Source organism: Suricata suricatta, chromosome 8 (genome assembly GCF_006229205.1).
Source record: "Suricata suricatta isolate VVHF042 chromosome 8, meerkat_22Aug2017_6uvM2_HiC, whole genome shotgun sequence".
NCBI lineage: Eukaryota > Metazoa > Chordata > Mammalia > Carnivora > Herpestidae > Suricata > Suricata suricatta.
Window position 1 is genome coordinate 117,127,934 of NC_043707.1, and position 27,790 is coordinate 117,155,723.

The 27,790-nt window shown below is 41.5% G+C and overlaps 1 protein-coding gene and 1 pseudogene across 3 annotated transcripts in view; one reads left to right on the top strand and one right to left on the bottom strand.

Moving 5' to 3' along the window:
• Positions 1–93: 93 nt before the first annotated feature.
• The window catches only part of PHC2 (polyhomeotic homolog 2), a 115,211-nt gene continuing 87,514 nt past the window's right edge, over positions 94–27,790 (top strand). For 2 of the 3 annotated variants that reach the window (XM_029949453.1, XM_029949454.1), the window contains exon 1: positions 94–553. The gene's annotated coding sequence lies outside the window, so the exon portion shown is untranslated. The remainder of the gene's footprint in view (positions 554–27,790) is intronic. The other variant, XM_029949455.1, reaches the window with a different exon arrangement.
• LOC115297721 lies at positions 9,289–10,802 on the bottom strand (annotated as a pseudogene).

Consider the following 27,790-nt stretch of genomic DNA (forward strand, 5'->3'; position numbering starts at 1 on the left):
GCCGGGACCCAGCAGCGACTGGGGCTGCGGGGCAGCTGCGGGGCTGGCACTTGCGACAGGCTGCGGGGGAACCGGCTGGAGCGCCCGAGCGCGCGCGGCTTCTCCGGGGCCGAGCTCCTTCCGAGCAGAGGCCCGCGCCGAGGCAGTCCGTGGCCTGGCGCGGCCTGCGTCCCCTGCGCTCGTCCCGCAGAGTGCGAGGAGACCCGGGAGTCGGGCCTGACCTCGGCGCCCCCCACACAGCCGGGCCTGACAGCCCAGCCGCCAGCACTTTTGACCCGGAGTCACGCTGGGGCCCCTTGTGGGACGAAGGCGAGATTGGTGCCCAGGGGGCACCGGCGGAGGGAACTGGGGACTGTCGGTGCTGGGAGGAGAGGACAAATCCCTAAAGGAAAAGTAGGCTCCAAGATTTGACGGGTTTGAAAAGGAGGGATGCCCAGGCAAGGCACTGGCCCCTTGTTTTCTGTGCTGGGTGATGACCTGACACTCATGGGCAAAGGTCACTGCCGGACACCTGGATCGGGTCTGTCATGTCCAGAGGAAGCGGCGGTTTTGCGTGAGTTTCTAACAAATTTCTTCCTCACCCTTCTAGGTCTACAGAAGTGTGTTCTTTTAATTATCCATCCCCCCCTCCCCCCAGCCACCACCGGTTCGCTAAGATCTGTGGCAGCATTAGGCTCACGGTGTCATTTAGCTTGCGCTACAACAGAAATGGTAGGATGGACCATGTGCCACTAATGTTAAGCTTGCCCTGAGAGCTTCTTGGAAGTGTGTGTGTGTGTGTGTGTGTGTGTGTGTGTGTGTGTGTGTGGTGAGGATGTTGCCATCATCAATGGGGATGAAAAACTGGCTAATGTGCCGGTGATATCAATAGAATTTCCTTTCTGAGTCTAAAGCCGTTTCTTCTAAATCAAGGGAAAAAACGAGGCTCCACATGAAAAGTACTAGGAATCAATTTGATTTTTTCAAGGGAAGTGCAAATTGTACTTTCATATTGTTCTTGATGTCTTTTATCACAGAACAACAAACACTTGCTATTATAGCCAGGCACTCTGCTGTGCCTTGTGCTATGTCTTGGGGATGCAGAGATGAATAAGATAATTAGTCCTTGTCCTCAAAGAGATAGTGGGAGAGACAAATAAAATTGCCAGTAAAAGTGATCACATAATAGATGTGTATATAAAGAACTGTGGAAACACAAAGGAGAAAACAATGAGCTGTCTGAGAGGGTCAGAGAAGGCTTTCCAGAAAAGAACATGTTTAAGCAAGATCTTGAAGGATGAATAGGAGTTTGCCTTGTGGAGAAGATGGAGAAGGACAGGAAGGGCAGCTAAAAAAAGAGGAAACAGTAAATATAGGCAGTTGAAGAATGTGGTATTTCTAGGCAATGGCTTTATATTGCAGCCATGGCCTTTTTCCTTTCGCAACAAAGTAACTTTCCAAAAGTAATCTAGAATTTCTAATTGCCACTATAATTTTCTGGCTGTATTTTCCCTCTTCTTGTTCCTCCTCCCCACTTTTTCCCCTCATCAGTCTTTCTGAGCCTCATTCCATACAGCAAGAGGAAAATACAGCTTATAACCAGGGAAGCAATGCTGAATGTCAAATTTGTGAGGTCAGATTTCTGAGACCTGAGGAAGTGAGTAATAAGGTCAGAAGCTGAGAGGATCTGGAGCAAGAGAGGCTCTGGCCGGTGATATGGGTCAGGACAAGTGGTGCAGGACTGAGACCATGAATCATGCAGAAGTGACAGAGCCCTCCGTTACACGGTGCCAGCCGGAGAGGACAGGGTTAGATCTGACAGCTTCAAGCAACTATTCAGAAAAGGACAGCGCCATCTCCTCAATAGAATATTTCTAGTATTTCCTTCTTTCTGCTTGCTCGCTCTTGCGCGCTCTCTCTCTCTCTCTCCTTACTATTATCCTCTTTTGATCCCATTTTCCACCCATGTTGCACTTTATTGGGCCTCTTTTACTGAGGGCTTAGCTACCCAGGCAGAGAAATCCTTTGCTGCCTTAGCATCCACCTCCAAAACTATAAATAGTCCATTTTACCTCATAAGCCATTAACTAGCCAGCCTATTTTTGCTTCCTAATCTTTGGAAACAGCAAGGATGGGCCTAGAGGTGGTACAGTGGCCATCCCCGAAGCTCACCTAATGTTTGAATCAGAGATAAAGGCTTTTTAGCTGTGTTTAAACCAACATTTATTTTTCAAATGGCTAGTGGTGAATTTTTGGCAAATCCCCTGTTCTGAACTACATGACCGATCAAGCGATGTGAAGAGGTCATGTGCTTAATGTGGCCTGCTGAGACGGACAATTCTGTGTGTGCTAGAGACTCACGGGTGCTATTTAAGCAATTTTCCCAATCACCATGTTTACTGAGCACCTGCCTGTGTACAAATACTGTGCTGTGTTTGAGGTTCAGAAGAGACAGGAAAATGAGAGAGGTGGTGTAGTCTGGGAATTATTCTCCAGTAAGAAGGATTTGGATCCCAGTTCGACCAGTTACTTGCTATGGGATCTGAACAACTTAGTTGACTTTGTTTCTTCGTCTCTAATAATGCCACCTACCTCATGGAGTTGTGAGGATGAAATGTCAAGCAGCCATTCAGTAAGTTTTCAAAGCTCTGAAACGTGCGGTATTAATAGAAATTGAAGAAAGAGAAAGATCGGTATGGACCAGGATTCCCAAGGAAAGCTTTTTTCAGAGGTACAGGGAATTTTGTTCTATAGAGAGAAGGAGGGTGGAAGGGATTTCCAGATGGGAAAAATCATGTTTATAAAACACAGGACTGGAGTATGGAAGGAAGTTTTCAGGAACCAATCTGGCAAGGTCAAAAGATTTAAGTAGAGAAGGTGTAAGACTGGAAGGATTGGTTGAAGCCAGATTTTAGCAGGCATTGAATGCTGAGCTAAGGAGTTAGGACTTTATCCTATATGATGGAAAGTCTGAAGATGTTTGGTTAGGAAAACGTGGGGTCATGAGAGTCTTTTTAGGAAGATTCTCAACAATAGTGTGGAGAATAAACTTTAGTAGGGATAGGGGCACCTGGGTGGCTCAGTTTGTTAAGCATCTGACTTTGGTTCAGTGCATGATCTCACGGTTTGTGAGTTTGAGCCCCACATTGGGCTCTGTGCTGACAGCTTGGAGCCTGGAACTTGCTTCAGATTCTCTGTCTTCCTCTCTCTCTGCCCCACTCCTGCTTATGCTCTGCCTCTCAAAGAAAATAAATAAATGCTAAAACAAATTTTTTCAACTTCGGTAGGGACTGAAAGAGAACTTCACAACCAGCTAGTAAATTATTTAAATAGTCTAGGTATGAGGGGGTACGAAATTAAATTAGAGTGATGGAGTGAAAATTAAAAGATGGGTTCAATAAGTATCACAAAGGAAACATGACCAGGACTTTATGACTGACTGGATATGGAGAATAAGAAATAAGGAAGAATCAGATAGCCTTGAAGATGGTTGACAAGATTAACAGAGATACGACAGAAAGAAAAACCAGTTTGGGGAAACAAGGAAAAACTAGGTACTAGATACCTTTTTTAAAATATTTGTTTATTTTGAGAGTGAGAGAGCGTGAGACTTTCAAGCAGAGCCTGCTCGGGGCTTGATCTCACAAACCATGAGATCATGACTTGAGCCAAAATCAAGAGTCAGATGCTTAACCAGCTGAGCCCCCCAGGGAGCCCGCCAGGTACAAAATCTTGAGGTGATACCGGAACTTCCAAGGAGACATGTCCCTTAAGTATTTGGAAGTGAGAGACTTGTGCTCAAAACAGAAAGAAATCAAGGAGTGTCGTGTATAGATGATAACTGAAGCCATGTGATGAGCTTAGTCCACCAGTGCAGCAGCCTAGAAACAGAAGTGTAGCGCACCAAAGACTGAAGCTTGGAGATTGCCAACATTTAGGGAGGTAGAAAGAATAAATGTAGTCAGTATGGTAGGGAGGAAAAAAAAAAAGAATATCAGAGAAGCCAAAGAACCATCTTATTTATTCATCCAACAAATGCATTCCATCTGTGTGCCTGAGAGATGCAAGGCTGAGTAGACCTTCTGTTAGCCATGAGGGTGCATGTCACAGAAGTCAGAAGAGAGGTTTTCAAGCTGAAGGAATTGGTCACCAGTATGAAATTGGCCAGAGAAAGTGGGAAATGCCCATTTCATTTAGTAAACATGGGGTCATTAGGAACTTTTTGAAAACAATCGTTTCAGTGGGCGGTGGTCACAGGGATCTTAAACACCAGAGTGAAAAAGATTGTGGCATGAGATGTAGATAGGAAATGGAGACTGGATGTAGATCAGATCACCCTTCGTATGCTTCATAAAAGAATGGGAAAAGAGAAATAGGAATCTGGTTAAGGAAGGCAGAAGAACCAAGCAAAAGATTTGGTCTCCTTTGTCTGCTTCATTATTTTAGTTGGCCTAAAACCTCAGTCTCATGCTTTCATGTCCTTTATACCAGTTCAGTAATTCACTTCCTACACTTACTGCTTTGACAGTTATCTGCATATGTCATTGAACAATAATAGTTCAGCTACCACTTATTGAGTGCTTACTCTGTACTAAACACTTTGTGTACATTCTATTCATTATCCCACTTAACCTTCACAATACTGGATTACAACTACATCATCTCTCGGAAGCATGGAGAGGCCAAATAAATTGCCTAAGATCACATAGAATATCTGGGATTTGGACCCAACTCTGACTCTAACGCTCTTCTTAAGGACTATGCTGTACTATCCCTGAAGGCAGGGTCAGCTTCATGAATGTGCAGCCTGTGTAACCTCCCAGGGCCCTGCATTTAGAAAGGCATCTCTTCTCTGCATCTCCTCACTTGGTTTAATGTTCTGTTGTTATTTAATTTCTTAATAATATTTTAAGTTTATTTATATTGAAGAGAGAGGGAGAGGGAAGGGCGGAGAGAGAGAATCCCACGCAGGCTCTGCACTGTCAGTACAGAGTCCAATGTGGAGCTAGAACTCATGAACCATGAGCCAAAATTAAGAGTAGGACCTTAACAAGGGCCCTGCTTTTTCATCTTGTACTTGGCCCCACAAATCAGGCAGTGAGTTCTACCTGCAGGTCTTGATACTCTTCCTAAAGCAGGAAAAGCATGTTGTGCTGGATCCCTTGTGTTGCTTGTGTAGTGTGTCTAAGTTCGTGTTGTGTCATGGTGCACGGTCACACTTTCCTGTGGTCTTCTCACTTTGAACTCCTGATACAAAGGGCAAAGGGGGGATATTCTGAAGTTCAGAAGATAGCCAGTATGAAAAGAATAGAGGCAAGGAACTATTTACCGGGAATGGCTCCTGGAAACTCACCCATCGAGCCTTGAGAGTATTATCAGGTAGAGTTACAGTCCTGCTGCTGTCCTTACTCCCAATTTAAATAAGAAATGAGTTCCTTTCTATTCCTTTTGTAGTCAAATATTCCCATTTGCTTGTAGGAAGCTATGGCAACCTTTTTTTTAACCTACTGAAACGGAAATTGGGATTGAACTAGTATGATACAACCTGTCTGTCCTATTCTGATGTCTTCTTAGCCAGGTTGATGCCTCCCCTTCACCCCCCATACCAAGGACTACCCAGAAACTGTGGATATTATTTGATACTGTGGCTTGACAGTCATTGCTTGGCACTGACAACAAATGGAGTTTTTCTGGTCCTCATGATGATTGCTCTCTCAAAAACAACTTTTACTTACCCTCTTGCTCCTCCCACTCCCGGTCCCTCTGAGTAGTCATTTGGCCAGTACTGACCAAGTCCTTATAGCACATGATGCTAGCTGACCACCCAACGAGGTCCCAACACCAGCCATCTTAGATCCTCCTGTGGGAGATAACAGACAAGACTAAGACTGCATTGCTTCCTCCCATTACCTGTGTCATTCCCATTCAGAGTGCCTGTTCTCACTTTCTACTCCCAACGTGGACCAGGTGAGTCTAAGAATATGTAAGGTTAACACTATAAAGAGATTTAGAGTATAACTCTATGGTACACGTCACAAAACAAAGTTTCGATGGCTAGCTGTTTCCATGGTCTCCTATTTGTGCTGGTGGTATAGTCTCCATAAGGCCCTGTAGTAGTCATATACTGCTATGTAACAAATTATCCCCAAATTTATCAACTGAAAATGACAAACATCTCTATCTTTTAAGATTCAGTTCAAGCATTGCATCTCAGAAATGTTTCCCAACTTGCTTCTAATGAATTAGTATCCTTCCTCTCTGGTATTCCTTTGTACTTTAACATGTCCTTATAGCACTTTCCACATTGTTGTAATTGCTAGGAACTAGGTCTTTTTCATACGCATAACTGCAGTTCCTCAAACCATTCCTTGAACATAGCTGATGTTGAATATGCTTAAAAATAGCTTATACCTTTATATACTTTCTACTCTAGAAAACTGATACGTACTGTAAACTTTCTAGCCTTGTGCCCAATGATAAATATACCCTCTTCATCTCTCTGTCTTAAAGGCTCAAGTATCATTGTTGAAGATGGAAAGAAACCATGGTATACGTCAAAGACTTGTTGACACCCCAAGTTACCTATTCCAGGGAAGACGTCTTGAACTTGTTTGTCTCAATTAAGTCCCTGCTCCATCCATACTCTGAAACCAGTTGTGGCCCTTGTAGGAAATTGCACAACAAGCCCCTAGCGCCTGGGTGGCTCAGTCGGTTGAGCGTCTGACTTCGGCTCAGGTCATGATTTCATGGCTTATGAGTTCAAGCCCTGTGTCAGACTCTGTGCTGACAGCTCAGAGCCTGGAGCCTGCTTCAGATTCTGCATCTCTCTCTTGCTCTGCCCGTCACCCACTCATACTCTTTCTCTCTCTAAAGAATAAATAAAACATTAAAAAAAAAACCAGGAAAAAGAAATACAAGCCCCTTGCCCAAAGATACTTGGTTCAATAAAAAGCCAGCATTGGCTCACTATTTACATATTTGACTATAAACTTTATGAAGGTAGGACCTGGGTCTGGCTTATTCACTGCTGTGTTCACAGCACCAAGTACTATTTGATGCTTAATAAATACATGGTTGATGAATTAATGACACTCCATTCTTGAGACTCATGTTCCATTCCTGTCATCTAGGTCCTGAACTCTGATCACCCAGAATCTTAGGCCCAAGTTCTTCATTTTGTATGGCCCATTTGTCTTGGCCCTTGACTCTTCTCTTCTAGCTCATTATAGCTGATCTTTGTGAATCTGACCCCTTGCTTATTCTGAATTCAGGTTCCTCTTCCTGTCCTGATCTTTCTAATAATACTGGCCAGATGCCCTTAGGAGAATATTCTTTTCTCTACCTATAAGCAGAAACTGTATGTGTTGAAAAATATTGAACTGAAGAGAATTCCATTCAAATTTCAAAACAGAGAGAGGCCCCTTAAGAAGTGAATTTTGGCCAGAAACCAAACTGTAAAATTTTGTGAGTCTGTTAAACTGATTAACTTGTAAACTTAAGCAGTTCAATGCAAATTAATTTTTATACCAACCAGCAAATCCAAGGAGGGGAGGGACTTAAGTGAGTGTGTAAATATGGTTGCCAGGGAGACTTTTCTTGACAGAAGAGAGAACCTCACAGGAATGTATACAGGCCTAAGAAAGCAATGTAACCTGATCTTTCTCTGTTCTCTTTTTGATGGGGGAAGAAAACAATGTGGAAACCATGGGTACCGATAAGGGTGGCTTCAGGCTCTTCTAGAGACTGGAGGAGTAAGTTCTCCTTTTGAAGCAGGCCTGAGTAGTTGAGTTCACCAGAACAAAATGACTATTATAAGGCACCTGTTCCTTCCGAGGAAACATCTGGAAATGCAAAGCTCTGAATCCCTCTCCAAAATAGGATTCATTCATCCGATACATGTTTAAGTACTTTCTAAATGACCCATTGCCCAGATGAGAATATGGTTATAAGGGTTTGATAACAGTTTGAAGGTACTATATCACATTGAGTGGAGGCCTTCAAATTTTGTCTAAATGAATTTTTTGAATAGAGGGTAATATATGAACCTAAATATTTAATGCTTTTTTATTTTTTTTAATGTTTATCCATTTTTTGAGAGAGAGAGAGAGAGAGAGAGAGAGAGCGCAAGTTGGGGAGGGGGAGAGGGAGAGGGAGACACAGAATCTGAAGCAGGTCCAGGCTCTAAGCTGTCAGCACAGAGCCCAACGTGATGCTAGAACCCGTGAACCATGAAATCATGACCTGAGCCGAAGTCAGACACTTGACCAACTGAGCCACCCAGGCACCCCAATGCTTTATTTTTTAAATAACATTCTTTTATGTTATGTCATTTTAGTCAGTTGGGTGTCCGACTCTTGATTTCAACTCAGGTCATGATCTCATGGTTTGTGAGATCAAGCCCCTCATAGGGTTCTATGCTGACAGCATGGAGCCTGCTTAAAATTCTCTTTCTCCCTCTCTCTATCTCTCTGTCTCTGTTTCTCTCTCTCTCTCAAAATAAATAAATAAACTTAAAAAAAATTCTGTCTGTAGTAAAAGCCTGAGCACAAGTGTATTTCTACCATTTTTCTATTCTCAAATCATCATTCTTGAGAAAAACCTAACCTGAAAATTGATCCATAAAGCCACACCCCAAGAGGGATATTTATCTAGTGACAGTGTCATCTGATTTGTAGGTGTAGTACCAGTAAAGGACAAATCCATCTCCTAAAGAGCTAAAATCAGAAGAGACCCTTAATATTTTAGCTTTAATGATGGATGGTTTGAGGTCTAAAATCTTGGCTGCAAAATGCATTTGAGTTGAAATGTGTGACACTCACATATCTGAGGCCTACCCCTCAGTGTCTTCCCTTATACTTTAACATGCTGGAGTTTTGTACTGTGTATGGTACCTTTCAGTGGCCCACAGAGAGGGCAGTAGAGGGCAATGTTTAACAGCGTGGACACTAGAGCCAGACCGCTTGGGTCCCAGCTCCACCTCTACCACTTGTGAACTGTGACCTTCACGGCCTTCTTCAAGTCCATTCCCGCTCTGCTCCAGTCTCTGTGCACAGTGGGGATGATAATCGTACCAATGTGGAAGAAGTATAGAATTAAACAGGTTAATACATGTGAGGTGCAGAGTAAGCACCAGGTAAGCTGTACTTTCTATTACTTCCTGTGTCCTCTAGAGAGCAGGGCTGATTCCGTTTGAAGGAAGAGCCGGGTGAGATGTATAGAGGTATAATTTCCCTAAAGTTGCACAGTAAGTTTGGGCTCAGATTATTTTCTTTCTTTTTTTTTTTTTTTTGGCGGAGGGGAAGGAGCTCACTTCATTGGGGAGAGAGCACGAGCACTGTATGTGGTCAACAGACGAAGGCAGCCTGGTGGGCATCCAACACAGCACGCTCAGAAAGGTACACCGGAGGTTTTGCTAAGGGAGATCAACTGGAACATGGGTTCCTCTGGGCACCTTCCCCAGCCTCACCCCTCCAAGGAATCGGGACACCCCCGATCACTTCCTTGAAGGCAAATGTGGTCATTACAGATAGAGCCCCTCGGGTGTGCCTTTTTGTTTCTTATGATGAACATTTTCTGTAGATTTTTTTGAAGCCTTCATCTGTTACTTTGATTCTGTGTTCTGTCAAAGCCGTCAGACCAGCTTCTGTACAGATTGCCTGGGTGTCAGCCCCAGACGGGTCATCTGTAGCCATGATCAAGTCGTCCAGGGTCACATCATCGGCCAGCATCATCCTGCTTGTGTAGATCTGCAAGATGCACTTCTTAGTCTTTTCATCAGGCAGGAGGAACTCAGTTTTCCTGTCAGTGCAGCCTAGTCTAATGAGTGCTGGATCCAAAGTTTCTATTTGGTTTGTGGCCATGATAACTTTCACGAATAAAATCCATCCAACTGGTTCAACAGTTCCAACATTGTTCATTGAATTTCTCTCTCACCACCAGAATTTGAGTCATATCTGTTTGTTCCAATGGCATCAATTTCTTCAATAAACATGATGGATGGTGCATGTTCTTCCACAACTCAAAACAATTCCCGAATGAGTTTGGGCCCATCACCTAGGTACTTCTGAATAAGTTCAGAGCCAACCACTCTTAAGAACGTGACTGAGGCTTAGTTTGCTACTGCACTGGCTAATGAGGTTCTACCTGTGCCAGGTGAACACAGAGAATCACCCCCTCTGGGGGCTTTATACCCATCTCTTCATAATCTTCAGGACGAGTAAGAGGAGGCTCCACAGATTCCTTAATTTCCTGGATTTGGTTGTCCACCCCCCCAATATCAGCAGAGACTTCCTGGGGGGCCTTTTCTACCTTAATCACTGTGACCAAGGGATCCGTGTCATCCATGAGCACCCCTGTGACGGCATGCACCTTGTGGTTGAGCAGGACTGGGCAGCCTGGTTCGAGCAGATCCTTGTCTACAAAGGAAAGAATGCTGACATTGTGTTCTGTGGGCTCAGATTATTTTCATCCTTAATTTAGCCCTGAAGCTTTCCATTCTACTTAGTAAGAGAGACAGAAAATGAGAATTGGAGTAGGAGAGAAGAACTTGGCTTTTGGAGCATTTTGAAAGAGGGGTTATTACACAAAAGACGGTGACACTACAGCATATGAAAACGAGGTTGTCTTCTCAAAGGCAAAATGAATGTGAGAAATGGTTGGGAATCATATAAGACCTGGGATGTCACACAGGGGCAGGCCTGTCTTCTATTGAGCCCCCCAGAATCCAAATTCTGTCTGATGATGATAACAAGGGACAATTGGAGAGACAACTGTGACTGTCATCCATGACAGAATCTTCTGGTTACAGGGACAGACCCGCCCATCCCTAACTGTCTTAGTGTCCTGCTAAGGACACTGAGGCTAGTTCACTCAAGGATTTAAGCTCTATTTCTATTTTGGGTCTTTAAAATCTGTTCATTTATTCAACATGAACATTAACCCCATCCTAGTAGCTAGGGATGCAAAAATCACTAGAATCTGATCCTGGCACCCCAGAGGTTTATAAAGGAAGATGGACATGGAAATGTTGCTTATGGTATTGTACTCAGTGCCATTAATAGGAGTATGGGCAAGGTGTTTTGAGAGCTTAGAGGAGAGATCACTTAATTCTGTTTAGAAATGTCACCTTCTAGAGAAAGTGACATTTGAGATGACGGCAGGAGCTACGGAGTCCTGAGGTGGACAGTGTGGCTCAGAGAGAAGGAGCACCACGTACCGAGGCGGAGGTGTCTGTGTGTGGGAGATCAAGTATACTTGAGGAGTTCCAAATGTTCTGACATGATCAGAACAAAGCGTACGAGTAGGGTAGTGACAGAAACAAGGCTGAAAAGTAGGCCAGCAGCAAACCCAAAAGGCTTGGCTGGCCAAGCTAAGGAATTTGGACTTACTGTGGGAGGCCCTGGAGCCCAGGAGCAGTGACAGGGTCAGGCCTGCCTTTTGGGAGGATCAGAGCAGCAGTGTGGAGGATGGTTTGGACCAGAGCGGGACCGGAGACAGAAGCACAGAGTTAGAAGGATGCCTCTAGCTCCACTTCTCATGTGCTGACAGTATTTTTACTGTTGAATATGTGTACTTGTTCCTTCAGCCCAGACTTATTAACAACATGCCAGGTACAAGGCTAACTGCTGGAAATTCTAGAACAAACAACACACGATGCTGCCTTGGAGTTGCTTGTAGGGTCATACTTGTCCTAAACAAAAGCTTGCTTGGATTTTCAGCTCTCATTGTCTACCTTGTGCCTCACCTCAGTCCCAGGGCTGGTGTTCTGTGTATGAAGATGAGCTGTATTGTGCTGACCTTGTCTGTGCCTTGTGTGTGCTCATCATGATGTCACTGTCCCCATCATAACTCACTCCTTTCAATCTTCATCTCTCCTTTTTAAGGAAATTTTTAATGTTTTTTATTTATTTTTGAGAGAGAGAGAGAGAGAGGGAGACACAGAATCCAAAGACAGGTTTGAGGCTCTGAGCTAGCTGTCAGCACAGAGCCCAACACGGGGCTCGAACCCGCGAACCGTGAGATCATGACCTGAGCCGAAGTCGGATGCTCAACCGACTGAGCCACCCAGGCGCCCCAACTTTCATCTCTCCTAAGCGCAAAGCTCTAATTGATTAATGAATTCCTGTGGAGACTGAATCAATTACATCCCCTTTTAAGACTTCTACCATTTAAATTCTTCATTTGTTCTCATTTCGCCAAACATCAGGCACTCTATGTGAGTGCTCTTAGTCACATATTAAACATTTCAGGCCCTACCTCCTATCCTTTATTAGCCCACCAAGTCCTTACTCTCTTTATTCTTTGTTTTCTTACCCCAAGGACACAGATACCAGAATTGCAGACTGCATTATTTTCCATGCTTATTCTTTTTTTTCTTTTTTTATTTGAGAGAGAGAGAGCGCACGCCCACATGTGAGCAAGGAAGGAGCAGAGAATGATTCTTTCTCTTTGAGAGAATCTTAAGCAGGCTTCACACTCAGCACAGAGCCCAGTGTGGAGCTCAATCCCACAACCCTGGGATCATGATCTGGGCTGAAATCAAGAGTTGGACCCTCAACTGACTGAGCCACCCAGATGTCCCTCCACCACCCCATGCTTTTACTATGTGACGTTAATGCCTTTCACCCATGAGATCACAGTCCCCAAAGGAAAAACTCCTCCCACTCTGAAAATCAGGAAATTGAAGATGAGAGGATATTTCTACTGCAATAGAATAGCAGATAGCATTTTGTTAGAAATAGTAGTATTTAGTCCTTAATAATACATTGTGATTATGGTTTACTGAGCACTTATTATGTATGCTAATTGCCATGCTAGAACTTTACATGAGTTCTTATTTAAACCTCACAGCAGCTCTGCAGAGCAAGAACTCTTATTATGCCTCTTTTACAGATGAAGAAGCAGGCTCAAAGGGGTGCAATGATTTGTCTTAGGTCACATCAGTAACACACAATAGCATCAGGTCCCAAACTTAGGCCTGATTCTAGAAGTGCATTTCTTCACTACTGTGGAGCACAGGGTGATCGTGCAGGGTCTGGGGGTAGGTACCTGTAGCCATCAGAGATGTGCCAGTTGTCATCATTTTTAGCTATAACTGTCATCATCAAATCTAGTTCTTGGTTCTCCTTTTCTTTTGTAATTTTATTTTATTTTGGAGAGAGAAAGCATGCTTGAGTGGGAGGAGAGGGGCAGAAGGTGGGAGAGAGAGTGAGAGAGAATCTTAAGCAGTCTCCACAATCAGCGGGGAGCCTGATATGGGGCTCGATCCCACAACCTTGGTATAATGACCTGAACCAAAAATCAAGAGTTGGACACAACAGACTGAGCCCCCCAGGTGCCCCTCTTCATCCTTACTAATCATTTTAATCAGCTATTTTATTTGGATCATAATGGCACAGTAGTTTTCTAATAGCAACCCTCCCCCAAAGTTGTGATGTTTGTCATAATTTTTTTAAGGTCAAGTGGGACTCAGTTATCCACACTCATTTTTTAATGTTTATTTATTTTTGAGAGACAGAGACAGAGCATGAGCAGGGGAGGGGCAGAAAGTGAAGGAGACACAGAATCTGAAGCAGGCTCCAGGCTCTGAGCTGTCACTACAGAGCCTGACACAGGGCTCAAACTCACAGACTATGAAATCATGACTGGAGCCAAAGTTGGACACTCAACTGACTGAGCCACCTAGATGCCCCAATGTTTGTCATAATTTTATAGCTTTGCCTTTTATGTTAGCCCTACAGAGATGTTATAGTTCATGATAGATGCTGTGCTCACAGTTCTGGGACCTACCTCAGGTGAACAGACTATGCCTTGGCATATGGTTGTCTATTCTTACAGGTTGTGGTAGAGACACCTAAATGTCCTTTTAAAAGTGTTATATATGGGGGCACCTGGGTGGCTTAGTCAGTTAATCATCCAACTCTTGGTTTCGGCTCAGGTCATGATCTCACAGTCATGAGACTGAGCCCTGAGTCAGGCTCCAAGCTGATTGTGGAGCCTGCTTGGGATTCTCTCTCTCTCCTTCTCCTCCCCCTCGCATTCCCTCTCTCTCTCTCTCTCTCCCTCTCTCAAAATAAATAAACATTTTTCCAATGTTATATATGTTGTAGTCTCCACATAGCATCAGTCTACTCCAGGGATGGGTGTAGTAGGCTGAATAATGGCTATCCAAAGATAATTAGGTCCTAATCCCTAGAACCTATAAATGTTACCTTATGAGGAAAAGTGATCTTTGCAGACTTGATTATGTTAAGGATTTTGACATGGGGAGATTATCCTGGGTATCTGGGCAGATCCTACCTCCAACCATAAATGTCATCTTGAGGGAGAGACAGAGGGAAATTTGACACACAGAGACAAGGAGGCAATGTAAACACAGAGGGAGGGATTGCAGGGGTGCAGCCACAAGCCCAGGAATGTGGACAGCTGCCAGAACTCAGAACTCAGAACTGACTCCAGGAGCAGATTCTCCCTGAGAATCTCCAGGGGGAGGGCCACCTTGCCAGCCCCTTGGTCTCAACCCAGTGAAACTGATACTGAAATTCTGGCCTGCAGGACTGGGAGAGAATAAATTTCTGTTGTTTTAAGTCAGGAATTTCGTGGTAATTTGTTATGCCATCCACAAGGAACTAATACAAGGAGAATAGTCACTTCTTGTACTGCTTAGTTCATTTAGAGGGCATTTACCATGACTTAATAAAGGTAACGACCAACTACCATAATGTGAATAATGATAATAGTTTCCACAGACACCTGGCTCACTATGTGCCAGGTACTATTATACTGAGATGTATTTATTCAGCTTTTTTTTTGTTTATTTATTTTTGAGAGATAAAGACAGCAAGAGCAGGGAAGGGGGTTGAGAGAAACACAGAATCTGAAGTGGGCTGTCAGCACAGAGCCCAACATGGGGCTCGAACCCATGGACCATAAGATCATGACTTGAGCTGAAGTCAGACACTAACCAACTGAGTCACCCAAGTGCCCCAGTTTTCTTTTTTTTTTTAATATTTATTCATTTTTTGAGAGAGAGAGAGAGAGACAGAGCATGAGTAGGGGAGTGGCAGAAGGAGGCGGGGACACAGAATCGGAACCAGGCTCTAGGCTCTGACCTGTCAGCACAGAGCCCAGTGCAGGGCCTGAACTCATAAACCCATGAGACCTTAACCTGAGCTGAAATCGGACGCTTAACCAACTGAGCCACCCAGGCAACCCCTGTCTGGCTACTGCTAAGTTTCTCTTTTTGTCATTTTAGCAACTTGATTATGATACTTCTTGGAATCATATCATTTTATTCATTCTGTGTGGATTTGTGCTTCTTGGATCTGTGGATATATAGTTTTCATCAAATTTGGAAAATTTTTAGCCCTTATTTCTTCAAACAGATCCTCCCCAGATCTCTTTTCCTTCTAGAACTCCAAAATGATGTATGTTAAATTGCTTGCTGTTGTTTCACCATTCACTGATGCTCTGTTCATTTTATTCTGTCTTCTTTCTGTGCTTCCTTTTGGATAGTTTCTAAGGCAGTGTCTTCAAGTTCACTTTTATTTTCTTCTGAAGTTCCCAATCTTTTGCTCATCTAATTCAGCATATTTTAAATTTCAGGTGTTATATTTTAGTCTCTAGATGTTTAAGGTCTTTTTAAAAAAATCTTCTTTCTCTTGTCCTCATTTTCCTCTACTTCTTGAAGACGTGGAATGTATTTGTTAAAAGTTTTTAATATCCTTCTCTGCTGGTTCTTCTGTTTCTGTTATTTCTGGGTATGTTTTTGTTTATATTGTTTTCCCCTGGTTAACAAGTTTCTTTATATGCCTGGAGATTTTTTTATTGAATACTGGACATTGTTAGTTTTATATTTAGCTGCTATATTTTGCTGTGGAATGTACTTAAATTACCTGGAATCAATTCGCTCCTTTCAGGGACTGCTTTTATGCTTTGTCATGGAGGTCTAGAGCAGCCTTTATTCTTGGCCGAATTTAGCCCCCTCTACTATGGCAATACCCTTTGAGGATCTAATTCCTTATGTATTACAATGTCTTTCTACTCTGACTGATGTGAACACAAATTATTTCCAGGCCTGTGTGAACTCTGGGAATCATTTGCTTACTCTTTTATAGTAGTCTTGGATAGTTACCTCTCACACATGTACAAATGTGTGCTCAGCCGAAGACTCCAGGGAGGCCTGTTTATATAAATGAGATGGATCTGTGGAGTCTGTCCTGCCCCTCCTCTTCTCTGTCCCTGTGCAGCACCGTTCTCCCTGGCTCTCTGTGCCACAGTTCTACCCACTTGGCCCACTGGATCTCTACTCTCACTCTCCTCAACTCAGTGAGCTCTGTTTGGGCTCCCCATCTTTTTACTACTTCCTGGAAACCACCTTCAGGCAGTAAACTGGTACAATCAAAGGGCTCACTTTACTTCTCTTTTTTTTCAGAGATCAGAGGCCTGCATTGTTTATTGATCAATGTCTGAAAAACATCACTCTAAGTATTTTGCCCAGTTTAATTGTTTAAGGCAAGACGGTAAATCTGATCCCTGTTCCTCCAGTTTTTAGTGAAAGTCTCTAACATCTTTTCTAGAGAAGTTACACGTTGATAGGTTCCTTTTCTTTTTTAAAGAAACTTGGGTCACTTCAGACGTGGCTTTTGAATGGTTAAAAAGTAGATCTGTATTTAAAATAATAGTCATACATCTAGATAACTAAAAAAAATAGGGTTTAGGAGACTTAAAGACTAATTCATTGTTATTAGGATGGAGGAGGTCAAAAAGGAATTTCAAAGTAGGGCTAAAGCTACCTAGACGGTGATTTACTGTGGTGCCATGGCTGTGCAGGGTCGCATCCAGTTACTGAACCTTGGCTTGTAAGGGTTTTAACTGCCCTACCATCTATTTAAATTCCTTCTTTGCCAATGTTTAGTTTATGCCGCACCCCGATATTCAAACAAGAATGAAACACTCAGAACCACTGAGATAAAGATCAAAACCCTAGTGAGAAGATTGAAGCAAATGCTAAGTGTTTGAACTGTGGTATCTCCACCAACTACTGACTTTCTGACCCCAGAGTTGATATTTCTGTCCATCCTTGCGGGCCACATTAAAGTGAGACCAACGACAACAGTCTATCCTTGTGCTAGGGGCAATAAATCAACCTCAACTGTTAACTGTGTGTGTGTGTGTGTGTGTGTGTGTGTGTGTGTGTGTGTGTGTGTGTGTGAAAGAGAGAGAGAGAGAGACACAGGGAGTATATGTACAAGTGTGCATGTGCACATAGTTAGCATTTTATATGTGCTAGGCAGCTAATTTAATCTTCATAGTAACCCTATGGATTTGGCTTTTAGGTATTACATATTAGGTATTGAGTGAAAAAGCTGAAATCCAGAGATACCAAAGGACTTGTTCAAGTTCATGATGCCATACTGCATTACCCTCAGTGGCACCATCATTCTGTTGTCAATAGACCGTAAACACAACTTGGGACCATTCATCTTGAAAATCTGTACTCTGTACCACAAGAGGTCTTATAAGAGATAGTTGGATAGATCATCACAGTGTCTTTCATTAGTAAAACAATTCGAAGTTTGTAATTTACACACAGTGGACCAAAACAATAATAAGGCAGTGAGGGCAGTACATGATTTTTTAAGGTTTATTTATTTTGAGAGAGAGAGAAAGCACAAGCAGAAGAGGGGTAGAGAGAGAGAGGGAGAGAGAGAATCCCAAGCAGGCTCTGCACTGTCAGCTGAGTCCAACAGCAGGACTCAATCTCACAAACTGTGAGATCATAACCTGAGCCAAAATCAAGAGCCAGACTTTTAACCAACTGAACCACCCAAGTGCCCCAAGGACAGTACATTACTATCTATACAGGCCAATTTAACTGAAAAAGACTGATATCCCCCCCCTCTAATACCATACTACCTGTTTCTAGAAGACAGACATTTTAGTTTGAAGTTGTGGTGACTATTATTAGCAAAGTCCAACAGGGTTTACAATTTTGTCTTTTAAATTTATGATCTTTCTAAAGAACCTTCACATTTGAGATTGCTACCATGGAATGTTTTTTCGGTGGTTGCTTTCCAGCTGTGCCATGTTGTATAAGGTTCCACATCAAAGTCATAATTTTATCTACTTTGCTAGCAATTTCCTTGATTTAGCTCATCACAATGAAGCTACCTCAAGTACCTGCTCTAATTATTTTTTCTGCCTATTCCCTGTCTAATGTTGGTAGACTGGCTGTATTTCAAAACTTTGGTATTCAACAGTAGGCTTAATAAACACTTGTTAATTTAGCAATGCTCATTATTCTATTATTCCTTCTATTTCTTTTTTAATTTTTAAAAATGTTTTATTTATTTTTGAGAGAGAGCGAGAGAGAGGGAGAGAGAGAGAGAGAGACAAGACAGACATACAGCATGAGTAGGGAAGGGTCAGAGAGAAAGGGAGACACAGAATCCGAAGACAGGTGACAGGCTCTGAGCTAGCTGTCAGCACAGAGCCCGACATGGGGCTCAAATCCACCAACCGTGAAATCATGACCTCAGCCAAAGTCGGATGCTTAACCGACTGAGCCACCCAGGCGCCCCATTCATTCTATTTCTGATAAAACCTTGATTATTACTAGTCCCTGATCTGATGATAACCCCGAGTTTCTTCCATAAAGACATAAAAGCCTGTACTTTGGCTTGTGGCTAATTGGATATTAGTGCCTTACCTTTGAAGTCTATAACAGTTTTTAAAATTCTGTTTTTGAATTTGTCAATGAACATGCTATCCTTCTTATACAAGGTTCTAGTGCATCATCAGTACTCTCAGTTCTCTTTTGCTTTCTTTTTTTACAGTTTATTTATTTTGAGAGAGGGGTAGGGGCAGAGAGAGAGAGAGAGGTTACCCCAAGCAGGCTCTGCACTGTCAGCATTGAGCCCAATGCAGGGCTCAAACTCATGAAACCACAAAACTATGACCTGAGCCAAAACCAAGAGTTGGATGCTTAACCAATTAAGCTACCCAAGTGCCCCCTCAAGTTTTGGTTTCTACTCTTAGAGCTAAATTGGACTGAACCAGAGCATTTGCCATTTATCTGTCTAGGGTCTAGGAAGAGTACCTATATCTGGTAGTGTTACTGAGATTTTATGCAGTGTGAAATGTGCTTACCTCTTGAAAGATTAAAGGTGTAACTCTACTAGACAATCAACCATGATGTTCTTTATATACAAAATGAAGAGTCCAAATTCACAGCTTGTGTTTTTCTTCATATTCACCAAAATTCAGGGTGAAGCTAGTGGTCATTCAATAGAATAAAAATGATGTTAGCATTTGTGTGTATGTGTATAGTAACACCTTGATTATTAAATGGCCATATACATAATAGTTATGAGGAAGAGTCTTCTGGTATTGTATCTTGTGACTTTAATAAATGCACTTTAGTTCCAATGGGTTTTTGATATATTCCTTAGGATTTTCTATAAACACAATTAGGTTATCTGCATATAAAGACAGTTTTACTTCTTCCTTTCCAATCCTTATGCCGTTTTTTGCCCTGCCTTATCTAGAACTGCCCCAGGATGATACTGAATTGTCATTCCCAATTTTAGAGGGGAAGCTTTTGGTCTTTCACTAAATGCATATGCTGTTAGCTATAGGTTTTTGTTACATGTCCTTTGAGGAAGTTTTTCTATTCCTAGTTTGCTGAGAGTCACTATGCTTGGGTATTGATTTTGTCAAGTGTTTTTTCTTCATCTATAGGGAAGATCAAGTGACCTTCGTTCTTTATTCTGTTAATATGATGATTTGCATGGACTGATTTTCAGAACTTAAAATTTTTCATAATATAACAAGGAAATAGAGATATTCCAGTATATATTCTGTGCACTTGTTGGATTTCTGGCAAATTGTAAATTCTCTAGGCTTATTCCCTAGTCACCTCTCAATTACAAAGCTATGTGTTAAAGACATAAGAATCAACAATAATACACCTTTTGGGGGAGAACAGTGATTAAATGAAGTCTTCCTGATTTGTGATTTAAATATATTTTAGTGAAATCTGAAATAGTGCACGGAGAATACCGTATTTCCCCTGGTTTTCTGACTATTTACTTCTCCCTTAATTCACAGAAAAATGACCTTGATTCTTTTGATATCTTTCTTTTTAAATAAGTGAATATACTAGGTAATGAAACTAGTAGGTGACATGTAATTGTTGATAATTAATTCATGTATATTTAGAAGTTATTTTGGAGTAAAAATCATAATAAGCAGAGTTTCCAGGTAAAGAAAGGCTTGGTTCTTTATCTGGTGGTTAAAACAAAAGGAAAACCCCCAGGTTGGTGCCTTGATTTATCCAGTTTTCTATGCAACCATGCCCATAATGTAGTGTTCATTGTCTTTACAGGAAGGCATTTTTATTGTTTGTTACTAGGTATTACTGGACCCGTTTTGTTATAGCGACTGCTATTTTGGTAAAGAAGGCATTTAAATATAGTAGCGTGATTCATCTCTCCCCCCGCCCCCGCCCCACTTTCTGCCACTTCAGTTCTGCAAATGGAAACAGCACTGAAGGGGACATCAGCTGACTTAGTCCTCCATTGAGTTTCTATTTGCAGGCCCATGATTGCTAAAGGCTCAGCCTCCCCATTACCTCAGCAGACCTTTTATACAAATAAAATTGAATCAAGCAGATAAGTGTCGGAAACACAGCCCTGCACTCTCCCTGCCCTTCTCACGTGCAAAGCTGCATTTCCCAGGCCTCTCTGCACACATGCTGTGCGGGGGTCAAACCCCATCAGGTGCTCTCATCATCTCTTTTACACGATTGGCCTCTTCAGCTTTGAGAAGCAGCATGACCTGTTCCATTCAGCTGCTGCTCTCAGCCCATTCTCTAGCTTCTTCTCTTGTGTTCCTGCGGAGGGAGGCTCTGGGCTTGTCCCGCACATGCTCCCTGAGAGAGTCATTCACAGAGACAGTCTGCTCTCCAAGGGGAAGCGGTGAGCCAGAGAGGAAAGAGATGACGGGTTGCGCCAACCAGAGGGGACAAGTGAGGCATATTAAGAATTACATCGGTGCAGTAATCAATCCCACAGGGTCTTGACTTGAGCTGGTATGCTTCTCCTGGAAATTCCCGTTCATTCCACGCATTCATTTCTTTTTCTATTTAAAGGACGGGGGCATGTTTGATTCTCCCCCTACCACAGAAACAATGAAGCAGCAGAAGCAATTAAGAGCCTTACTGACCAGCACTATGCAGAGCTGCTAATAAATATGCAACAGACAGACCTTCCCGGGGAAGTACATGAAGTTGTTACACTCATGACTTTCCCTTTGGGTATTCTCTGAAAATAGTTTTATTTAGTTTGCATGTAAGAGATAATATAATGTCATAAGGATCATTTAAAATGGAGATTATGTGGTAGAAACCAATCAGGTTGTAAGTATATGACATTCTGTTACCAGAATTCTGTTACTAATTTATGTGGGTAAATTTCTGGCTCTTAGCGATCAGTTCAGTTCAAGAAATACACATTATGAGTCATCTCCCCACTGGTGATGGATGAATGTTACCCTATCCTGGGTGGCTGAAAAGCTGAGAAAAGCCATGTATGAACCACGCATGGAGAGAGGATGGAATTAGGAGAATACGGACTTCTCTGCTAATCAGTGAAACATGGGCGGGATCTAGAAATGGCTGGTGTGAGGTAGCCAATTACGTTTATCTATAGGGAAAGGAACTCTAGTTTATTTCATAATAATCAAGTTTTTCTTATTATAAAAGTAATATGTTTTCATTATAGAATACTCAGCAGGGGAAAAAAACGTAAGCAAAGCCCAAAAAACCCACTGTTATCCTACCACCCCAAAGTAATGCTGTTAACATTTTGTTTTAGATCCTTCTAGTTTTAATGAATACATATATATTTCTTACCAAAAAAGATCTTGCCATATCTGTTCTTTCATAAATTACTTTTATCATCTTATTGTGAACATTTTTGTTTCTTTAGTGTATTCTATTATATGAAGGTACAGTAACTAATACCCTTCTGATGGGATTTTAAGTTTTATCTTTCCTCTCATGATGATCATCCACGTAGCTAAATCTTTGCGAACACCCATGAATATTTTTTTAAGTTTATTTATTTATTTTGAGAGAGTACAAGCAGGGGTGGGGCAGAGAGAGAGGGAGAGGGAGAATCCCAAGCAGGTTCTGTATTGTCAGCACAAAGCCTGATATGGGGCTCGATCCCAAGAATTAGGAGATCATGACTTGAGCCAAAACCCAGAGTCAGATGCTTAACTAACTGAGCCACCCAGGTGCCCCAACATCCATGAATATCTTCAAGACAAATTCATAAACATGGAATTAATGGATCAAAAGTTGTATAAAATACAATGGTTCTTGATGCATATTTAAAATTTCCACCAATTTAAACATCTGTCAACAGTGAGTGTATGAGGAAAGTCTGACTTCTAAGTTGGACATAATTGAACAGTATCAAACTATATATTTGTATTTACCTGCTTGTATATACTTGCACTCTAATGAAATCCTCATAGCTGATATAAAGTAATTTTCATTAAAAAAAAAAAGTTTTCATTGCTTTATGTATTCAGCTAATGCCCTACCACAAGTAGGTGGGATGTGAAGAAAGAGATGGATTCCTGAAAATCTAGTTCTTCTCAGGTGAATTCAAGCCCCAGGATGGTAATAAAGAAGACTGGAATTTTTTTTTTGTCCTAAGTCCTAAATAAAAGGGGATACTCATTAAAAACAAGAAGGATCTCTAATCTTAAGGGCACCTTGCTGGCTCGATTGGTAGAGCATGTGACTCTTGATCTTGGGTTTGTAAATTTGAGCCCCACATTGGGTGTAGAAGTTGCTTAAAAATAAAAATCTTAAAAAAGAGAGAAGGATTTTTAATTTCAAGAGCTTACTGTCTAGTTAGGAGAAAGAACATACATGTCTGTAAAGCAAATACCATGCAAATAACAAATTCACATAATTCAAATGGTTATTTTCTTTGTGGTTAACATTTAAAATACGTTATCCCTTTTGCTTATAAATAGAATCTGACAGAATGTGACCCAACTTGATAACTTCCTTCCCCTCTTAAAAATTTTTTAATGTTTTATTTATTTTTGAGAGAGAGAGAGAGAGAACATGAGCAGGGGAGGGGCAGAGAGAGAGGGAGACACAGAATCTGAAGCAGGCTCCAGGCTCTGAGCTAGCAGTCAGCACAGAGCCCGATGCGGGGCTCAAACCCACAAACCGCAAGATCATGGCCTGAGCCGAAGTCGGACACTTAACCAACTCAGCCACCCAGGCACCTCTCCCTCCCCTCTTTAAAAGTCATCTGTTGTTGGGGCCCCTGGGTGGCTCAGCTGGTTAAGTGTCCAACTTCAGCTTAGGTCATGATCTCACGGCTCTTGAGTTTGAGCCCCACATTAGGGCTATGCTGACAGCTCAGAGCCTGGAGTCTGCTTTGGATTCTGTGTCTCCCTCTCTCTCTGCCCCCCATTATCTCTCTCTCTCTCTCTCTCTCTCTCTCTCTCTCTCTCTCCCCCCCTCTCCCTCTCCCTCTCCCTCTCCCTCTCCCTCTCTTTCAGAAATAAATAAACATTAAAAAATTTTAACAAATAAATAAAAATAAAAGTCATCTGTTGTCTTCTATCATCCTTAATCTAGAAACTTCCATTGCCGGTAGTAGTAGCCTAGATAATTAAGACCACTGAGAACTAGACAAGTTGAGAGAAATATCCTTGTTATTTTTCTTAAATGTATCAAAGAGCTAACAAAATAGTAAGATAGTATGCACTGTAATCTAGGATAAAGTAAGAACCTAGAAGGCAAGGTCACCACTCAGAGCCTCTTTTTCTCTGAAGATATTTGCTAGTCTGGAAGAAATACTTGTGAAATAAAACTGAGTTTTTGGTAGCCTTATAGGGCAAGGGAAACAGGAATCAAAATCTAACATTAAAAAAAAACTTTTTTCTAATTTTTTTACTTATTTTTGAGAAAGAGAGAGAGAGTGTGTGTGAGCAGGGAAGGGTCAGAGAGAGAGGGAGACACAGAATCTGAAGCAGGCTCCAGGCTCTGAGCTAGCTGTCAGCACAGAGCCTGATGTGGGGCTTGAACCCACAAACTGCAAGATCATGACCTGAGCCAAAGCTGACACTCAACCGACTGAGCCACCCAGGCGCCCCCAAAACCTAACATTTAACTTAGGTAAGAAATCTAATAAACCCTCCCCTTCTTTGAGCTGGGAATGTAAAGAGTTATACCTTCAGAATGAGAGTAATCTGGAAGTAAACCAGCCCTGGAGAAGTTCAAATTTGTGTCACTTAGGTGGTCCATGAAACTGCAAACTTTTAATTAAGCCCAGAACAGTTCCATACTAGTAGTGTCTTCAGGTACCTGACAGAAACAAATGAAAATCCTTTCTAAAGGATGGTGCCATTATCCTAGGACTCAAGTTAATTTTAAAATTTTTTTTCAAAAAAAATTTTTGTTAATGTTTTTTATTTATTTTTGAGAGACAGAGAGAGACAGCATGAGCAGGGGAGGGTCAGAGAGAGAGGGACACACAGAATCTGAAGCAGGCTCCAGGCTCTGAGCTGTCAGCACAGAGCCCGACGTGGGGCTCGAACCCACGAACTGTGAGATCATGACCTGAGCCGAAGCTGGAAGCCAGACACTTAACCGACTGAGCCACCCAGGTACCCCTAAAATAGTTTTTCCAAATATAATGACCAGCAGTCAAAGATAATAAGCAGCAGTCAAAAGAAGATACCCTGAGTAATAGCTAACAGAAATAACAGAGAACACAGGATTTCACAAAACTTCAAATATTATATTTGTGAGATTGACTATAAAACAATTTTGCTGACTATATTTAAAGACATTGTTAATTTTTTAAATTTTTTAAATATTTATTTATTTTGTATGTGTGAGGTGGGGGAAGAGGCAGAGAAAAGAAGAGAGAGAGAATCCCAAGCAGGCTCCATGCTGTCAGCACGGAGCCCAATGTGGGGCTTTACCCCGTGAACCTTGAGATCATGACTAGAGCCAAAATCAAGAGTCAGATGCTTAACCAACTGAGCCACCCAGGTGCTGCTAAAGAGATTTTTCTAATAAGCTTGAATATATCTGCAGGAACAGAAATCTATAAAAAGAATTTTAACAGGTTTGAAAAAGAACTAAATAGACCTTCTAAAACTGAAAAATACAATAGCCCAAATTAAGAACTCCGTGAACATATTTATTACCAGATTTTACACAGCTGAGGAGAGAACTGAATGATAGATCTGAGGAAATTATCCAGAATGCATCAGAGAAGATAAAATGATAGGACATATACAAGATAGGATATTTGAAGAGGTGATGGCTGAGATCACCAGATTGCTGAGTTCCAAATTGCTTCTCCACACTTTCTGAGGCTCTCATTAAAAACATGTTAGGTCTTCTTATTCTGTCCTTCATGTATCTTATCCTATCTTGAGATAGGATTTCTAGAGATAAAAGGTGTTACTTCAAAAGAATAAACATTTTCAGGGCGCCTAGGTGGCTCAGTTGGTTAAACGTCTGGCTTCGGCTCAGGTCATAATCTCACAGTTCATGGGTTTGAGTCCTGTGTCAGGCTCTGTGCTGACAGCTCAGAACCTGGAGCCTACTTCAGGTTCTGTGTCTCCCTCTTTCTCTGACCCTCCCCTGCTCGCACTGTCTCTCTCTGTCTCTCTCAAAAAAATAAAAAATAAAAAAAAAGAATAAACATTTTTATTTATCAGAAGATATAAGAATTTTTAGATTATATGTACCCAATAAAATGTCCTCAAAATACATACAGCAAAAAATTGGCAGAACTCTGTGGACAAAGATAATTGTACAGTCAAGATATCTTGTTTACTTTCTCTCGTATTTGCTGTAACAAGCAGAAAAAGAAACAAAGAATATATAAGATTTGAATAACAGCAAAATTCACTGATGGACATGTATAGAATACTAAACCTAACAACGGCAGAATACATATTCTTTTCAAGCACATACGGAAAATTTATGAAAGTTGATCTGTACCAGATGATAGAGCTAGGCTCAACAAATTCTGTAGGATTAAAATCACACATAAATATGCCCTCCGACCACAGTATAATTATAAATGAGATAAAAGTGACTGGAAACACACACTGTGCCCCAAACATTTAGAAATCAAGCAGTATAATTCTATATAAACCATGGTTTATATAGGACAAATCATAGTAGACTTTTAAAAATATTAACTGAACAATAATGAAAAATACTAAACATAAAAACTTCTGGGGTATATCTAAAGCTGAATTAGAATTTTATAGCCCTAAACTCATCCATCTCAAGAGGTTAGAGAAAAAACAACAAACTAAACCTGAAGAAAAAGGAAGAAAATCAGAAAGACAAAATTAGAAATGAATAAAATAGAAAATATTCACAGAGAATCAGCAAAACCAAAGTTGACTTTTTATGAAGACTGTTAAGATTATAAATCCTTATAAAGACTGATCAAGAAAAAAGACACAAATAATCACAACCAAGAATGAAAAAAAAGACACCTCTGTAGATCCTACTGACATTAAAAAGCATATATTTAGGGGCACCCTGGTGGCTCAGTCAGTTAAGCATCTGACTCTTAATTTCGGCTCAGGTCATGACCTCATGGTTCATGGGTTCAAGCCCCAAGTTGGGCTCTGTGCTGATAGCACGGAGCCCGCTTGGGATTCTCTCCCTCTCTGCCCCTTTCACGTCCACTTTCTCTCTCCTCTCTTTCTCGAAATAAACGTTTAGAAAAGACATTTATAAAAGAATGAGCTCCTACTCCTTATTTTGTGTGTATATAGTCCTATGTTATCTAATCCCTGTATTCCTCTCATTTTATGTCACTTGCCTTCTTGTCTACTATGCGGTTGTCAAACATGGCCAAGTTTGTTTCTATCTTGGGGACTTAACACTCACCAGTCACTAACCAGTCTGGGATCCAATGACTGTCTTCTTTTAATTTGATCTCAATTTTAATTATAACATCCTCAGAAAGGCCTTTCCTGATCACCAGTCTAAAGTCACCACCAGTCATTCTCTGTCACATTTCCCAGTTTTAAGTCCCTAATCAGCACATACCACTATCTGACCTTTTAATTGTTTGTTTCTTTCCCCAAATATAAAACACAGGAAAGCAGGAATTTATCTTGCTCACCACTCTGTCCCAGAATGCATGCAGTAGGTGCTCAGTAAATATTTGCTGGTTGAAACACCATCTCATGATTCAGTTATGGAAAGTTAGACTAAGAGAAATAAGGTAAAAAATAGAAACAAAATGAAGAAAAAATCAAACTAAGAACGTATTATGTACAAAAATATAGCAAAAAGAAAAGGAAAGAAGAGACAAAAATGTGCACAATGGGTTGAAAGAGAGGAAAAATATTTTATATAGTACTGTCATGTTTCAAAAATTTCTTAATTGGGGAAAGGAACTAACTTTATTGAGCTCCTTCTTTGAGGGAGGCCTAATTTCCAGATGATGTTGTTTTTGAAAGGTCTCATTCCTACTTAGAGCTACAACCAAAGTAATTTTCCTTGTTTTCAACCCCTTCTTAGGAAGAAAAGAGAGCAAGTTTTTGTTCAATAGGAGGGCAGGAGTGAGGGGGCTACTAGGAGAGCTATTTCCTTTTGTGGAGTAATGCCCTGACTACTGGAAGTGCCATTCAGTGAGACAGATTATTAGAAAAACCTCATTCTGGGAGGAAATCATGAGTTTCTGGGGGTTTGGGGGTTTATTCATTTATTTTGAAAGAAAGACAGTGC